We start from the raw sequence: 19,442 nt of genomic DNA, 5'->3' as shown, positions 1-19,442 counted from the left end.
GTCCACAAAACCAGGGTGTGATCTCAATGTGGACCTGTCTGAATGATCTGGACCCATCTACTGAGTTTGTTGTAATGGGAAGTACATGTCCTACAGCTGGCTGTTACGACTGCCGCACTTTTGGCAGCACCAGGGGGTATGAGTGACCTCCAAGTCTAGCACATATGAGTGACTTCCAAGTTGTCGGATGTGCTTCAATCAGGTGTGTTATAGTGCGTGCTCTCTTAAGTGCTCTGGATATTTTCACCCTCACTGTCTCAGTGATTATCCTTGCATCCATAAAGAGAATGATACAGCAACTTCAACAAAGTCTGCAGCAAGGATAAAGAAGCCCGAGCGAAGGTTCTCCTGTGTGTGTCCTACATGTTATCTTGCACTGAATGTTTAAACATTTTGATCTGAACAAAGAATGAATGAAAGAATATAAGGTTCAAGGGAAGTACATGCTGTACTGGGGTAGATTATACAATTTGTGTGCGGTGCTAATGGTCACTTGCATACTGAATATATGAATCAGCCAAAAAGCCATCTCAGGAGTGTTTGTAAATTTGTGTATGTAATTCATAATAATAAGTTTATTTTTTGCAATCATGGAATTCCTTTAATTGGTGAATCGTACGTGTATATAGTTTGAGAAGTTGAATGATGAAAACAGAAAGTGATGATCATGACGAATGGGAAGGGTAAACCACTCCTTCCTTGTGGTTTCGCACAATAGGTCTGAGGACTTCATGAAATAATCCATATATACTCGATTCATCTGAGATGGTCAAGCTGTTTTCTTTGGGTTCAGTGTGACCCTCAGGATTCATGAAAATATACTTTATTTACATTTATTTAATAGAGAATCTCGGATGGCTATTAATGTTGAAATTTGTTTTCAAGAAGTATGTAAATCAAAATCCAGTTCTGAATGTATTAATTTTATACTCGGGGGATTCCATAAACAATTACATTTCCCCTGCCGGTGGCTTTGGCAGATTTCTGTTCAAGGGCAGCACTTTAATGTTGGCTGATCAGCACACAAGGCTGAAAAAATCCTCACCAGCCAGTGGTGAATTGTGAAGTATAGAGCCATCAAACCTGAAAAGCCCTCTTAGATAACACAAAACCATTGCATGCTGCTGGAGCTGCAGGAAATGGAGATCAGCACAAAGAAATCGATGCCTCCTTTTTCGCAATGTTCAACCCGACTTCTCACCTATCACCCTTCCTAACCCCATTCCCATCTCTCCTACAAACATTACCCTTCTTCCCTTCCATCACCTCCTCTCTGATAGCTTACCACCCACTTCACGTCCATCACCCACCCATCGCTACAACTTCCCCACCAAGCTTTCCATCTCTACTTTAAATGATTTTTTTTATCCCACACATATTTTTCAATGCAAAAATGTAGTCTTTTTTTCTGTGATGATGTACATTTAAAATTGTTTGTAAACCAAAATAATATTTTATGGATACATTTGAAAACACTTTTGCTTTGCTACTCTGTTAAAGGAAAATAAAAAAGGCAATCGTGGGGCAGAACATTAAAACGAGTTCCCCCAAGCAGTGAGATGATTAAAAATTCCTCATTGCCACCATTTCTAGGCAGAGAGTCATTAGCAAAGACAGCGATTTCAAGGAAAGCTCTCAGGCAAACCCCAAAAGACCCAACCCATGTGCTGCAAAGACATTTTCCTAACTTCATGCCACAGATGTTCATGCTCTATTTTTTTGCAGATGCAATAATATCTGATATTCTGTCTCACTATCTTACAGGGAGGATGAACTAAGATTATAACACTATAATTAGAATATAAGCTGGAATGCTAATAACTTTTATATTATCACTGAATGCCCTGACTGATGATGCTATAACTCAGACTGAATGCCATTAAACAGCCAAAAAAGCAAAGAATAATAATCACTATGAAACATTTTTTAAAGGAAGAGTGGAGAGATTGGGTGATAAATCGATTAAAATCAAACTAAAGTAAAGGACAGAAGGGTTGATATTTGAGGAAGAAAAGAGAATTAAGAGGATGATGAGGGGAAAGCAGACAGGAGAAGAACAAGGGAAGGAAAGAGGGAGGGGAGGTAAAAAAAAAAAATCCTCTGACAATTTGTCCTTATCTATCTATTAAAGTAGGGGCAGTTTTCTGTCTGTCCGTCCGTCTGTCTGTCACGCTACGCCATTACATCTGGGACGTCATTATGGCATAGTAAGGCTGACTCCAACATCTGCCATATATATTTTAATACAGTTTAGGCCGAACACATCATCAAACCGATCATATTCATAATCAAGCTTTGCATTTTACCAAACCACATGCCCGAGCCTTGCGTTTTCTGTTCAGTGTGAAATGCAAACAAAGCGATGATCATCACATATCACATATCGAAAGGATAGGCGTCAGGGGCCTTCCAACGACACAACACACATTGGCCTTCAGCTTCATTCTTTCGGCCTCACCTTCAATCCGCTTCTGAATATTTTCTTCTGGGAGTGATCGATGCAGCGTTCCAGACTTCCTGCTCGGGTTTTTGTTTCCCTGGGAGAGTTTAGGGCTTTTGTCACAGGAGTAATGAATGAGCCTCGGTTTCTTAAGACAGTAATATCGTTTCCATAATAATAACAATAATAATAATGTAACAATAATAATAATAATAATAATAATAATAATATCGGAGTAACTCCAGTGCCTTCAGAAAGTATTCACACCTCTTGACTTTTGTCACATTTTGTTGTGTTCCAGCCTGAATTTAAAATTGATTAAATTAAATTTTTTTAATGACCGGCCTACACAAATTATCATAATGAGAAACTGAAAAAGTATTTTCAGAAGTTTTAATAAATTATTTAAAAATGAAAAGTTGAAATGTCTTGTATCAATAAGTATTCAACCCCTTTGCTATAACACTCCAAATTGAGCTCAGGTGCATCCAAATTCCTTTGATCATCCTTGAGATGTCTCCACAACTTGATTGGAGTCCACCTGTGGCCAATTCAATTAATTGAACATGATTTAGAAAGGACACACCTTTCTACAGGGTGGCCATAAAGTCTGGAAACATAGATGATAATGTCATTCTGTTACAGTTTGAAGATGTCCTTGACGAAAGATGAACACGTTGAGATGATACTGCTGAGTGGACGCGAGGGATTCTGGGGAATGCTGAAGACACAGGTTTATCCAAGGAAAATCAGACACGAATCATCTGAGGCAACACATCACGGATGCATGTGGAGGGAATAATGGAAATGCTGCATTAATGCACCACGTTCATTGCAATTTTACACAGTGCATTTCTCATGAGGGACAACACATTGAACATGTCAGGTAATGTCATTGAACATATCATGTATTGTAATGCAATGTCAATAAACCATTTATAATGTATATTCACCTATGTTTCCAGACTTTATGGTCATCCTGTATACAAGGTCCCACAGTTGACAGTGCATATCAGAGCAGGAACTCGACCATGAAGTCCAAGGAACTCTCTGTAGAACTCCGAGTTAGAATGATGAGGAGGCATAGATCTGGGGAAGGGTATAAAACAACTTATACAGTGATCAGAGTTCCCAAAAGCATACTGAGCTCCATCATTAGGAAATGGAAAGAATGCGTAACTATCCAAACTCTTCCGAGAGCTGGCCGTCTGACCAAACTGAGCAACAGGGTAAGAAGGACTTTGGTCAGGGAGGTAACCAAAAATCCAATGATCACCGTCGAGTCTGGCATTTCACTCAAGCCGACTGGCAGGGTCTCCGAGCAGCCATCAAACTTACAGACTGGTCTCCTATCACTACTTTCTCAAACATCAACTCATCCTGGGAATTCTTTCAAAGAACCTTGCTCTCCCTCATGCACAGATTTATCCCCTCTCGTGTTCAGTTGTCTTACCCTTCCTCCCGCCCTTGGTTTACTGAAGCTTGTGGCGAGGCAGTTGTCCTGAAACAACTTGCCTTTGCCTCATGGAAAGCAAACCCAACTGAGGGCAATCTCAGTTCTTTCCACAAAGCTCGGAACAAGTGTGTATCTACCCTCAGGAGAGCCAGAAAACAACATCTTTCTCATCTCAAGTCTGAACTCTCAAACCTCTCTCCCTCCTCAAAATCCTGGTGGCATTTAATCAAATCCGTTTCTGGTGTATGTTCCCCCTCCATCCCCTCCCTTACCTCAAATGGCCGCACTGCTGATTCCACACGTGATAAAGCTAAATGTCTAAACTCGGTGTTTGCAGCTAAATCTTGTGTCCCAAACCCATCACTATCTCTACCAACTTTACCCAGTCGCACCCAACTGTCCCTGGACTCTGTATCCTTTTCTCCTGACAAGGTGGAGAGCTTGCTTTCAAACCTCGAGTCAGATTCTGCAACCGGTCCAGACGGCATCAGCCCACGTGTCCTCAAAGCCTGCTCTTCTGCTCTTGCTCACCCTCTCTCTGTTCTATTCACCCTCTCATTTTCCCAAGGTCATCTGCCATCTGCTTGGAAATCTGCTAACATCACTGCCCTGCATAAAAAGGTGCAAAAACAGATCCCTGTAACTACAGACCAATCAGCCTTCTCCCAATCATCAGCAAGGTGATGGAATCCATCATCGCTTCAGACATGAAATCCTTCCTCTTCTCCAATGGCTTGATTTCCAATCATCAATTTGGTTTCAGACCAGGTCACTCTACCCTGGATATGCTGCTACTGCTCTCCCATCAATGGATGGAGGTCCTCAATGCCAGACAGGAAATCCGAGCCGTATCCCTGGACATATCACGTGCTTTTGACACAGTCTGGCACCCTGCCCTACTCACCAAACTCTCTTCCCATGGTATTCAAGGCCATCTCCACTCATGGCTCGCAGACTTCCTCTCCTGTCGCAGTCAACGTGTGGCCCTAAATGAAGTTCTTTCATCCCCTCTTCCTGTGCAGGCTGGAGTTCCTCAAGGTAGCGTTCTGGGCCCTGTTCTTTTTCTGGTTTTCATCAATGATCTCTCGGACTCTCTGGAAAATCCTCTATTTCTCTTTGCCGATGACCACCCTCTGCCGTACCATCTGTCATCCCTCAGACCGGCAAGCAGCAGCTTCTTCGCTCACTGCAGATCTGGATAAAATCACAAACTGGTCCAACACGTGGAACATGTCTTTCAATCCAGACAAATCTCACACTCTCACTATGTCTCTTCGAAAGGACCGTTTAGAAAACCCCCCATCCACTTTCTCAACAATCCTCTGGAAGAAGTCTTTTCTTTCAAGCTTCTGGGTCTCACTATCTGCCATGACCTTTCCTGGGAAAGTCACATTTCCAGCCTTGCCTCAAAAGCCAGTCGCCGACTGGGAATCCTCCGTCGTGCAAAGTCCTTCCTCGGCCCTCTTGAGCTCCTGACCACTTACAAAGCTTTTGTCTGTAGCCTGATGGAGTACTGCTCTCCCCTCTGGGCTGGTGCTCCTGCCTCCCACCTTTCTCGACTTCACGCTGTCGAAACCAGGGCTTTTAAGATCATTGGCATCTCCCGCAATGAAGCTGAGTCTTTGGGCCTCTCACTCAATCACCGCAGGTTGGTCGGTGGTCTTTCTGTCTTCTACCGACTCCTCTCCAGCCTTGCCCCCCCTGCTCTCTCTGCGATTTGTCCCAACCACATTTCCACAGGGCGCTCAAGGTCCGCCAACAACCCCCTTCTGGTAATACTACCAAAATCACGAATCACTGCTCATCTTCACTCTTTCATTCCTCTTTTTTCCCGCCTTTGGAATAAACTTCCTCACTCTATTCTTTCCCATTCTTCCCTCCAGGCTTTCAAAACAGCTGTTCACCACCACCTCTTATCTTCCCCCATCCAAATCCTCGATCTTTTCTACCCCCGATAATCCACCCAAGCCCACTTCCTTCAATTCTCCTGCTTTCCTTCCTGAAAGTCCCTGTAATGTCCATCTTCTCCTCGCCATGTTCCCCGTCCCATCCCCATCCCTCTCCCTTCCACAGTTCACCTGTGTCTGTTCCCCAATGTTTTGTCCCTTCCACTCCCGCCCCTCTTGTCTCATGCCTCCTTGCTGTGAGTTGTGTGTTCGCTCTCATACGAGCCTCGACCAAGGTATACCAAAAAAAAAAAAAAAAAAAAAAAAAAAAAACTAAACAGTTCCTTTACTTGGCTGAGATGGGAGAACCTGCTGAAAGGACAACATTTCTGCAGCATTTCACAAATCTTGGCTTTATGGGAGAGTAGCTCGACAGAAGCCACTCCTGAGAAAAAAGCACATGACAACATGACTGGAGTTTCCAAAAAGGCACGTGAAAGACTGAGAGTATGAGGCAAAAGATTCTGTGGTCTGATGAGATGAAAATTGAAATCTTTGGCCTGAATGCAAAGCGCTAAGTCGGGTCCTTCATAAGAATTGCATGTGTCGTTTCTGAGAAGAAAGCAAATACCTATTTTGGGGGGAAACCCTCATAAACGCCCTCGAGGCCAGAATTTTTCATGCCATGAACAAACTTTGGTACATACATGGTGATGAACGTTTGGTAAGGTTTCATCAAAATAGTATGTGTAGTTTCAGAGAAGAAGTTGCAAGTATTTGTGGAGGGATGGACGGATGGTGTCAGGGGTGGTGGGATACTACGCGCACCTGCCGGGTTTCCTTCCCTTTGGTGTGCGTACGTTGTTTGTGATGCTGGACTCAGCACATCCTCTCCCGACTGCAATTCAAGCTTTGAGCTTCACGAGTCTCGATGAACGTATAGGTCAGCTACCACTCAAAAAGGATCTTTGTCAGTCGGTGTCTCTGACTTCCAAGTGGCGTAACAATGACGACATCAACAGTGTTACGTTTTTTAAACTTGTATTTCAAACAAACAGAAACAAAGTCAAATGAGGAAGTTCATAGTTCCATGCAATGTCCAACTCCGATTCCTGCATTGAGTTATTTCCGCCGCCCAGTGTTCCAGCCTTGCCTGCACAACTCACGCGTGTTCACCTCGTCCTCCGGGGTTGTCAAACGTTTGTCTTGTCGCACTGTCCTCTCGTGCAATGGCCCTTCCAGATGATTAAAGATCTCAAAGGAACTCTTTTCCGATTCACAATTTAATGAGTTTTAATCAGCCTGATTAAGAACGGCTCCACGCACTAACAACCACTTTGGGCATTAACACCTCGTTCACCGAGTTACATCAAGCGCGTAGGGACGATGGAAACACACAGCTCGTCACATATCACTCGTCTCTCTACAGCTCCCTCTCGCGGGTTAGTATAGCATCACAGAATAATATCGTGTCTTCCAGCAAATGCGATTCTAGTCCAAGCTGAAGTTTCATCTGAGAACGTTCCAGCACCTTCACGAATCTTACCAGGTGGTTTACAGTACAGTACTGCCATCTACAGTCAAAATTAGCTCATTACATAAAGCAGTTTATATTACAATTTACCAATGTGTGCTTAACGAAACTTATAACATGGAACAGTCAATTTTAATCGTTCATTTATATGCATTTACGAGTATTTAAATTTACCACAACATCTAGCTTTTAATTGACAGACGGACGGACAATGTGCCATCCCGTAAGCTCTCTGGTAGTCCGAAGGGGGGGGGGGGGTGCGTACTCCCTACATCCCTCCCTCCCCCCCCCCAACCACCCCCAGATCCACTCTTGCCTTCTCAGCGAAAAACAAAACACAACTTAGCATTGCAACCCGAAAGGCCCGGTCACACCTTGACGTTTTAGCCAGCGATGGCAACGTATTAAAATGTATGTAAAACGCTGGCTTACGTTGAACTTTTGATGTTTTTTTTTAAAGATTCGGACGTATTCATAGCGACTTGGTCTTATGTATAACGCATTGGTAACTACACAGAACGTTTCGTTGTGTTATAGATAACTTATACCAACGAATGCTGAACCTGTTGTCGGCCTACACAACCGATGCCCAACGGTAGTCTAACTTCGGCATAGCGCGTTGCACGCATCGCCGACGATGTCGTGGCGTAGCCTATTAAAAGGCTGATGCACAACGATTCAAATCATAACTGCCGTAGAAATGGAAGGGTCAAAATCGCGGCCAGCGTATGCCGACGTAACAAAAAGTGTGTCTAAAACGTTGGGGCACGTCGAATACGGTATGGGTAAGTTTGGTATGCGTGAGTAGAACGCTAAATACGCTATCATAAGTCGTAGTAAGTAGAGTACGTCAAGAAATTTTGAACATGTTCAAAATTTTACGACGTACTCGGCGTATGACACACGTTCCGCATGCGATGGGGATAAGTTGTACACACGATATGTGGACGCTTACACACGTCCACAAAGGCTACTTATAAGCTACTCATAAGTCGAAACACGTCGCGGTAATGTCTTTTTTACGCGAAACTTATTTCTAACTTATGTTTGACGTGCTTTGAACCAATTCTTTACGTAGCCCCAACACACATCGACGTATGTAGACGTATTCCAATGACGTCTTCCGGTCGACAAAAAAAATTAATGAACGTGTTTCTAGGTTACAACTCCCATATAAAGACGTGTTCCCAGCGGTTTTGGGAATTGGTATATAAAAATGCTGCTCATAAAAGGGGAACCCAACAGTGTTTTCGAGTCCTTTTTGAGTCGATGTCCATGTCAGCAGTAACAGTATCAGTATCAGTATTACTATTAGTATTAGTATTAGTAGTAGTTTGTTCATGTTGGCAGTAGTAGGTGGGTGTGAGGGGGAGGGTGTGGGTTATGATGGATCGTCCTTGCGTCCGCGTGTCCACGGGTAGGTTCATAGGCTGCCACTCAACGATTTAAATGGCTGCATCTCCACTATTGAAAGTAGACGCTTGCGCTCAACAATTGAATTTTTTTTACACTCAACGACTTTTAAACGGTACCACTCAGCTAGTTTCATTGTTTACAATGAACGATTTAAATTGCTGTCACTCGCCTTTGTTTTTTTTTTTTGTTTTTTTGTTTTTTTGACGCTGGGGTTTGGAAATTAGAAGCGTTTCTTCTGAACGTGTTAAAACGCTCAAACTCGACTATTTTAAATAGACGCTGCCGATGGACAATTGGAATCATAGCCAAGCTAGACATCGAAGTGTGAACATCCTCGTCATGCCGAAGAAAAGTTTGAAGAATGCTGCAAATAAGTGTCCTGGCCGTGGCCGTGGACGCTGACGCAAGGACGATCCATTATACCGACGTCTTTCAGCCTATGAGTAACTTAAAAGTAACGTCTGTCGATGTGTGTCAACGATCGCGTAACGTGCCAACAACACGTTAATCATAGGTAGGAAATAAGTTTCGGGTACTCTAAACATTACCTCGGCGTGTCTCAACTTATGATTAACTTACAAGTAGCATGTGTTGACGTCTGTCAACGATCGCAGACCGTGCCTACAACTTGTGGCCAGCGTAGCGGAACGTGTGAGTCATACGCCGGCATACGTCGTGAAATTTCAAGCATGAAAAAATTTGAGGACAACCGAAAAGTACAACGTTTAAAGCCAACGTACAACGACGTATGGCAACGTACTACGACTTATGCCAGCGTGCTCTCAATGTTATCAAAACTTACCCATAACGTATTCAACGTGTGCCAGCGTTTTAGAAAAAAAATTCAAAAATCGGCATACGTTGGCTAAAACGTCAAGGTGTGACCGGGCCTTAAGGGTGGAAACCCCTTTCCCTAACTCCACAATTGGTATGTCCCTTGGTACCCTTATAATTCTTCATCACTATATTGTGACCCTCTGGCACCTCATTAGCTTGGGCCCTCAAACCAAGCTTCACTATTTCCCTCACATTTGTCCTCTTGGCATTTATATACCCCCCCTCTCTCTCTCCACTGAGGATCTCTGCATTATCAGACTTAACATCCTTTTCCCCTCACTACTTGCATCACCACCAAATCACACCACTCCAAACTTCATAATGACCTTTTGACACTTTTGCCAGATGTGTGTGTTCACTTCTCACAAATACTAGGTCTAACCAGATGTCGAATTGCTTTCCTAAACCCCTCTGATAACACTTTCTCCTGTGCCATCCAGTAGTCACACCAGAGGCCACCACCTCCTCACCATGTGCCATTCACATCCTCAAATACATTGATATTCACACATTCTACCACTCACAAACTCGTGCACCTCCCTGAGAGTCCTATGCTACCTATCTAACAACATCTCCTCTGTTGTCATGACCTCATCTCATCCAAACCTGCCTATCATGTCAACTATGTCACCAAAACATTCTCTCCAGTTGCTCATCTGTGTCCTCAGCCCGTTAATATCGCCCATTGTGCCCCCCCCACCTCTCCTTCTCAGTTCTGGAGTTGACACGGTTGCCCACCTTCACCCCCACCTTCCCTTGGCTGTCAAAACTGATGCAGTTGTTCACGCTGGCCACCACCTTTCCTTTAAGGCACGCAGGCTCTGTGCCTATAGCTCATCCCAAATCCTAAAAACAAAAAAAATCTGCCATTCTGCACACATTTGATTTTCCTCTGAAATCATGCTTCTGCTCATACAACTCATCTTGAATGTCACCACTTTCCACACCCTCAGATCTCTTTTTCACATGTACCTACCTCTTTGTTTCTGCGTTCTCTCCCTCAAACTAGTCACACCTCTCCATCAGTTCGTTAAACATCTCCTCCACCTTTTCATATTGCCCCCGTACTGGCTCCGTCACTCGACACTATTTATTATCTTCGCATCCTCATTTACATCACCTTTATATTCTTGCATTTCCTTGTGCAATTCCCTGTTCACATTTTCTTTTCTCGACTCCATATTCTTTATCACTTCCTTATTCCTGTTGTCACACTCTTTCCTAACACTGGACATTACTCCTTTTACTTGCCTCTGTCCAGTCTCCATCTTTTTCTGCATTTCCTCCAGTTGAGATTTTTTTTTCATACTCTTGTGCACTTCCCGTTTTAATTCCTTCTCCTCAATTTTCAATCCCCTAACATCATCTGCCATCTGCTCACACTTTGTTTTATACTATATCCCCTGGTCTTCTATAACTTCACCCAATTGTACGTGTATTTGCACCATTTGCTTCCAATATGTTTCAATCTTTTTCTCCAAAATAAATTCCTATCCTTGTCAGTAATTTCAATAATTTTATTTTTTCCAACAACTTCAAACTGACTCGCTACTGCTTTTTATTTTGCTGTCGTTCCTTCTCTCTCACCTGTTCCTTCGTTCCTACTATGCTTTTGTCTAGCTTTTCCCCCCCATCTGTTCGTTCTGCTCTTTCATTTCTTCCAAGCTTTTATCTTTCTTTTCTCCCATCTCCTCTTTCATTTCATTGTACTTACTTTCTATCAGCTACAATGTTTTCATCATCACACCTCCATACCATGCTCTGCTCACTCTGAAGGCATTGTTCTACTCTGCTGACCAAATTCAGAAAAAGTTCCTTCTTCACTCTCTAGCCATTCTTCCAAAAGTATGTTACTCGATGAGGAAGCAATTGTGTCTGTGTGATCACTCCATGCATCTGCCGGTGGTGCCACAGTATCCAGCAAATACCCATCCTTCCCTGGAATACAATCCTCATCCAAGGCGTTTCATTAATCAATAAAATTAATTTTTGTCAAATCGTGCTCAAATGAAACCAGAATTGAAATTTTCTTGGCACCAAAATACAGTCAACCCTCTCATGTTTTTTCTGGATTGGTCGAGACCGAGGGTGTTCCAGATATATGATATTTCCTGTTAATGGATGTCGTTGTTGTCAGTGATCTACACTAATAAATGTCAGTGTGTGTGTGTGTGTGTGTGTGTGTCTCCTCCATAATTCCAAAGTCATGAAACCTAACAGCATGAAACTTTGGATGCATACTGAGGGAACTCCAAGGAAATGCGTGACTGAAAATTGGGTGTTTGGTTTAATTAAAACGCACTTTTTGAAAGTAATTAACGGCCTGATTTAAATATTTCCTTTTTCAGGCGTTCTTCGGCCACCTTGCTCTCTGGGGTCTAAAGGCATATTATGGGTTACCAAACTGGGGTCTGAAGCCACCATGTTTTTGGCCTGCTCAACCACACCTTGACTTGGAACAGGCCGCAACAATTTTCAAATGATAAAATTTTATTTTTTCACTTTCGTCACTCATATTATCGAATGCCAGTTCATCAGCGCTATGAATCACGAGGGACACTGCAATGCTTATAAATGTCCAGAGATGCCAGGGTTCGTGGCTATCTTTCATTTCTGCACATGTGATAACCTCGAGAATGTCTTAAACGAAGCTGAATTACAAAATTGAAGCTCTAGAATCGAACTTATCAGCAGTTCCTACTCCTAAAAAAGTGTTCATTTGTTCAATTCAGACATATTTGACATTTTGAGCATCTCAGTGAGGTATATATTTAATATGATGATTCGGTGATTGCTAATTGTGTGCCAATCAAGCCATTTCTTATCAACTGTTTCGGTGGAGTGTTTAAGCCACTTGGCGAGCATTGTACAATATTCGCAGTGTTTATTTCTTTTCTGCACATGCAATACAATATTCCTATACCAATCGACTTGAACAAAGTTCAGGGCCTAATCATGTGCGTTGGCCACGTGTTGTTCTGCAGTGCAATGGGCGGTGAAAACTCACTGAAAATGTGCAATTTCCTCGTTTTGTTTGATATTTTTTCATTATACGACTTGTCACTTCGGCATTGATAAATACAAATAAAATAAATGAAAACCGCTGGCAGTGATGCCGGGGACTGATACACCCCACTCTGATTGGCCGTGTGGGCGATGACATGAATGACAATGGCAGGCCGGACCGGATTATGCAAAGTTGAACTCAATCGATCAAAAAATGAAGGACATGCATTTTAAAGGTTTTCATGAAGTCCAATATGGCCACCATCTCACGTGATCTATGACGTCATCCAGAGTATATACATCAATTCAAGTGGAATACTATAAGTGGTCCCAGTTTCACCTCAATCAATCGCAAAATGAAGGAGATGCATTTTAAAGGTTTTCATGAAATTCAATATGGCCACCATAGCACGTGACCGATGACATCTTTCTAATAACGAGTGCATGCCCGTAGGTGCGTAGCCGTACGTGCAAAGAAAAAAAAAACTTTCAAACCACGTACCAGAAACAACAACCACACAGGCCGTTCCTTCCTCTCTCGCGTGCCCATACGTGCATGCCCGTATGTGCAAAAAAAAAAACTTTCAAACCGCGTGCCAGAAACAACAACAACACAGGCCGTTCCTTCACTCTCACGTGCCCATACGTGCATGCCCGTTTGTGCAAAAAAAAAAAGACTTTCAAACCGCGTGCCAGAAACAACAACCAAACAGGCCGTTCCTTTGCTCTCACGTGCCCGTACGGGCATGGCCGTACATGCAAAAAAAAAAACCTTTCAAACCGCGTGCCAGAAACAACAACCACACAGGCCGTTCCTTCGCTCTCACGTGCCCGTACGTGCGTGGCCTTACATGCAAAAAAAAAAAAACTTTCAAACAAATACACAGGCCGTTCCTTCGCTCTCGTAAACGACGACTGGATTGGGGCATTGTGTTCATCTATAAATGCGCATAAGAAATCGAGAAATTATTAGAATACAGTAAGTCAGCACTATCCGGAAGTCCATACGTTGTAACCCATCATGGGGAACGCGGCTGAGGATCTCTTCCCCAACGGCCACGCCTACGCAGCAACGTGTCCTGTTATTGGTAACTAAATGGCGCCCTTTCCCCATCGGCCACACCTACACAGCAACGTGTCCTGTCATTGGTTTGGTAAATAAATGGCCATAACTTGGGAACCACTTGGCCGATTAATATCAAACCTTGAAAAGGCACATAATCAGGTCCCCAGCAATATAGCTGGCAAGTTTCAATTATATCGGACCAGTGGTTGTCGAGAAACAGCGGTCACAGACACACAGAGATTGCTGGAATTATCAATAGATGTAGTTCTTTCATTGCTGGTTTGTGAATGCAAAAACTTAGGAAAAGGTCACAGGAAGCTATTACCTACGGGGGAGAAATTGGCCTTAATCCCGATCGAATTAACACAGCACCACCACCCTTGTGGTGACAAGTAACACTTAAGCTCAGTTTCCTGACTTAATTTAAATTGAGATGCTTCCTACACATCCATGGATTAAGCAACTCCATATAATCCTAACTTTGCTATGAAATTCCTCCATCTACCCCCACAACCTTAACAATACTATCGTTAAACTGTGTATACATTTCATAGAAGAGCTGTCACACAAACCATGTGTGTGAATGCATGTGCGCACGCATGCATGTGCACACACACACACACACACACACACACACACACACACACACACACACACACACACACACACACACACACACACACACACACACACACACACAACTTGGTCCATGAACCTTCACAGAAAACTTCACAACTTCGTCCATGAATTGTGATCCATTACTAAAACGGAGGTACATACCTTGAGCGCATATGTCAGGTCAGGTTCGATCTGTGACCTGCTACAGGTACCATGTAAACCTGTACTAACCTGTTCCATGGTCGGGTTGGCGGCGACTAAGCCGTCTCCCCCACCAGGTTTTCTGGTGAGGAGGGTGTTTGGATATGGACACCCAGCAGGATTAAAAACAAAACCTGTCAAAGGGCGGAGGAGCTCCTTGTGAGCCAACGGCCATCCATATCTAGTGCCCAACTGTGTCTGCGGACGTCCTCCTGCAGTTGGGTTACTTCTTATTAGGAGGTTGGTGGCAGGATTTGCACTCCGGCCACCGTAAAACCCTTCATTTCGCAAAACGCAAAAAAAATCTGAAAACCCACTCCGTGGGAGTACCTCCTGTGCAGCTTCCCTTTGCAGGGCAGATCACCGGATGACGGGATTGGGGCAAAGCCTTCGGGACCCCCAATCTTTGATAGGAGGGAAACCACGGGGTAACATCCCTGGGTCAGATTGCGGGAGAGTGTGTCGGGGTGGTGCTGAGGTGTCGTCCACCAGACGGCGGTCTCCTTGGGTTAACCTGAGGCGGTCCCTTCGGGTGGGTGCCTGGAATGTCCTATCCCTAAGAGAGGATGATCACCTGTCTCTGTTATCATCTGAGTTCAAGCGTTTGGACATCGGGATTGCAGCTCTCTCTGAGGTTCGGAGACCGGATTGCGGCGAGATAATGGTGGGTGGTTACACCTACTATTGGTCTGGTCGCTCTGATGGTTACCATACCCAAGGAGTTGCTGTGGCTGTGTCCAATAAGCTGACCCCAATGATAATTGAGGTAACACCGGTCAACAAGCGTATTATGAGATTAAGGATTCGTCACTCCTTAGGTGTCATTTCCCTGGTCTCTGTTTATGCTCCGACTGAGGCGAGTGATCTCACCGTGAAGGATGCATTCTACGCCACACTCGAGTCTGTGGTTGATCAGTGCCCCAGACGAGATACACTTCTAGTCTTGGGGGATTTCAATGCATCGACTGGAACTGATAGGGACGGTTATGAGGTGTGTGTTGGTCCCCATGGGTCAGGAACTATGAACCAGAATAGCATTAAGTTCCTTGACTTTGCAAGAAGTCATGGACTTAGGGTGGCTGGTTCATGGTTTCAGCGCCCACAAGCTCATCGCTGGACTTGGTATTCCAACGCTGGCGGTGTGGCAAAGGAGATTGACCATGTCCTCATTGACGGTCGTTGGAGGATGATCCAGAACTGGAGGGTCTACCGGAGTGCTCAGTTCCTCAATACTGACCACAGGCTTGTTGTAGCAACTCTAAAGCTGCACCTTAAATCCTGGAGAATGGTACCATCCCAGCCGAGGCTGGATGTTGCCAAGCTCAGGGATGAGAGAGTAGCTGAGGAGTTTGCGAACAGGCTGAGTGGACACTTGGGGGGTCTGGGTGCTTTGGGGGTCCTGAAGAGTTGTGGAGCGCCTTCAAGACCACCGTCCTTGATGTTGCCGGTGGATGCCTTGGAGCTCACCGCAGGGCAAAGAAGAATTTTGTCTCTCAAGGGACACTGGATACCATTGACCAGAGTCGCAGGGCCAGGCTGAATGGCAGAGCTGAGCTGTTCAGGGAGCTGAGGCGTAAAACTGTACGTGCACTGAGGGTGGACAAGGAGGCCTATGTGCGAGGAATCTGTGAGGGGGTAGAGCATCACCTGTGGACAGGTGATTCTCGTCCCGCTTACAGGGGAATTCGCGCATTACGTTCATCCAAGCCCATCCCTCGGAGCACTACAATTCGAGCAGAGAGTGGTAGGCTCTTGACAGAGGAGTCTGAAGTGAAGGCCCGCTGGGCCGGTTACTTTGAGCGGTTGTACCAGGCTGATCCCCCAACTGTCGAGTTGGACGTCAAGGGTGTTACAATCCCTGTTGCTGACCCTCGAATCAACTGTGGTCCACCTACGCTTGTGGAAACACGGGCTGCGGTGAACCAGTTGAAACGGGGCAAAGCTCCTGGGATCTGTGGCATCCATGCCGAACTTCTCAGGGCTGGTGGAAATGCTGCACTCGTGTCGTTGCATGCAGTTTTGTGCTCTGCCTGGAACACAGGCATCATCCCAACTGACTGGAAGAGGGGCCTTGTTGTCCCTCTCTGGAAAGGGAAGGGTGATCGCCAAGACTGCAACAACTACCGAGGGGTGACGCTGCTCTCAGTGCCGGGCAAGGTCTTTGCTCGGATAATTCTCGATAGGGTTCGCCACCATCTGCTTGAGCACCAGCGTCCAGAGCAGTCAGGCTTTACACCAAAGAGGTCAACGATTGACCGTATCCTTGCACTTCGTGTCCTCACCGAACGCAGACGAGAGTTTCGGCAGGGGCTGATTGCAGCCGATGTTGATCTCTGTAAAGCGTTCGATTCAGTGAATCGGGATGTCCTCTGGAGGATTCTTGGTCTTCGTGGGGTGCCACCAAAACTGATCGATCTGATGTCTGAACTCTACTCTGGTACTGAGAGTGCTGTGAAGTGTGGTGGTACCATCTCTGACTTATTTCCAGTTGTTACTGGAGTTCGTCAGGGATGTGTACTTGCCCCCACACTTTTCAGCACTTGTATGGACTGGATTCTCGGGAGGATGTCGGAGAGATCAAGTTGCGGTGCGTCATTTGGGAATGTCAAGATCTCGGACCTTGACTTTGCAGATGATGCAGTCATCTTTGCGGAGACTTTAGACATCCTCTTGGGGGCCCTCGAGGTGCTGAATGAGGAGTCGGAGCCGTTGGGATTACAGGTTTCTTGGGTCAAAACTAAGATCCAGGCTTTCGGTGACATCTTGGATGCTGCTGTCCTGTCTGTGTCTGTTTGTGGTGAGGATGTTGAGGTCGTGGAGAGATTCACTTACCTTGGCAGTGATATTCATGTCTCTGCTGGCTGCGAGTCAGAGGTCAATAGACGTCTGGGTCGGGCCTGGGGAGTCATGGATTCACTGGATCATGGGGTGTGGCGCTGCCGGTACCTGTGCGGGAGGACGAAAGTCCGAGTCTTCAGGTCCTTGGTACTTCCAGTCTTGCTCTATGGGTGCGAGACTTGGACTCTGACCAAGGATCTGAGACGGAGACTTAATTCCTTTGGTACCAGGTATCTTCGGAGAATCCTTGGCTATCGCTGGCCGGATTTTGTGTCCAACGAGCGGTTGCTAAGAGAGACTCGGATGAGATTTGTTACCTGCATAGTCCGTGAGCGTCAGTTGCGGCTGTATGGACATGTGGCTCGTTTTCCTGACTCTGATCCTGCTCACCAGATTCTCTCAGCGAGGGAGTCTCATGAGTGGAGGAGGCCAGTGGGTCGACCACGTTCCTCATGGTTGCAACAGGTTGACCATCATCTCAAGGAGATGGGGATGGGCCTGGCATCTGCCTGGGGGATGGCCAGACGGAGGCCCCTGGAGTACCGGCGGAAAGTGGACGCAGCGACGTGCTGTTCTGGCACATGCTCCCATACCTGACCTGACCTTGAGCCATGGGTGGACTCCGTTCCAGATTTTGAAACCCCCCATAAAAAAAAAAGCTTTTGATAGTCTTCCACATTCATGGTTGATAAAATGTATGCAATTGTACAAGATCAACCCCCAAATAATCAATCTCATTGAGAAAGCAATGGAGCTTTGGAATACCACATTGATATTGCAGCACTCGGAAGGAAAGATTGAAATACCAGGGGTGAAGATACAACGTGGAATCTTCCAGGGTGATAGCATTTGCCCTTCTTGTTTTGCCTGGCCCTGGACCCACAGAACAAACCCATTAATGAGCAAGGATATGGACTTACCCAAATAACCAATAAGAGAATGTATAAAGCGACAAGAAAGGTGACACATCCAATGTACATGGATGATCTAAAGCTCTTTGCATCAAATTATGAAAAATTTGCAGAACACACTGAAATTAGTGAAACGGTACTCGGACAACATTCAAATGGAATTTGGCCAAGGTAAGTGTGCAAAGTGCACATTTGTGTAAGGTAAGCAAACAAAAACATACAACATAAAAATAGACAAATACAACAATACAGAAACTAGAAAACGAAGCATCATACAAATACCTCGGAGTTGAAGAAGGCCACCAAATATGTCACAAACAAATGTGCAAAGCAATTGCCAAAGAATACCTGTGTAGAACAATGCTGATACTGAAAACATACATCTCCCCGAGAAACAAAATCAAAGCCATTAACCAACCAGCAATACCAGTATTCCAGTTCAGCTGTGGAATAATAAAGTGGCCATAAGCGGAAAGAAATAAACTAAATAACAAAACAAGGAAACTCCTCACCATCCACCAAATGTTCTACAAAAAAAACAATGCATCCCAAGAACATACCTACCAAGACGAGAAGGAGGCAGCGGCATGATCGAGCTCAAGCAAGTGCACAGAATGACAACTGTCAGATTGGTGAGTACCTGAAAAGTTCAACAGACTACCAAATCCAATTTGTATGCAAACATGAAGACAGCAAGCCAGAAAAGGTAGCCCTAACCAACCTACCAATTTTTTTTTGAAAGGCAGATGTGAGAAGAAGATGTCACATGTGAAAACAAAATAGCAATAAATACATCCCCGATGATTGCAAAATGACAAAAGAAAAATATAAATTGAAATATCAACTGGGATAACGATAAAATAGCAGAAAATATATATTTTTTAAAGAGATGAACAGATGAGGCAGAGACAAAGAAGGCTCATGGGAATGGCTAAGAAGAGATCTAAATAACCTCATTGGAGTGGCTGGAAGCTGAAGAGTGCCGAAATTATACCAGTGATAATTGGAGCAATGGGAATGATAAAGAAGAACTTCAAGGAGATCTTAATAACCATCCATATGCCTGGTGTTGGCTTAATGGTTCAGGTGGTGGGCTTGGGATCCTCGGGTCCTGAGTTCAAATCCCACTCATCTGTTGAATTAATATCAGGTGGGGTTGACTCTGCCTGTCATCCTTCCGAGGTTGGCAAAATGAGTGTCAGCTTGCTGTTATCCTCTGTCGGAGTGGTGACC

Source organism: Eptatretus burgeri, chromosome 8, assembly GCF_056783735.1.
Source record: "Eptatretus burgeri isolate ZD-2024b chromosome 8, Ebu_testis_v1, whole genome shotgun sequence".
In the NCBI taxonomy this organism is placed as follows: Eukaryota; Metazoa; Chordata; class Myxini; order Myxiniformes; family Myxinidae; genus Eptatretus; species Eptatretus burgeri.
The sequence above is the reverse complement of the archived record's forward strand: the minus strand, read 5'-3'. Positions refer to the sequence as shown.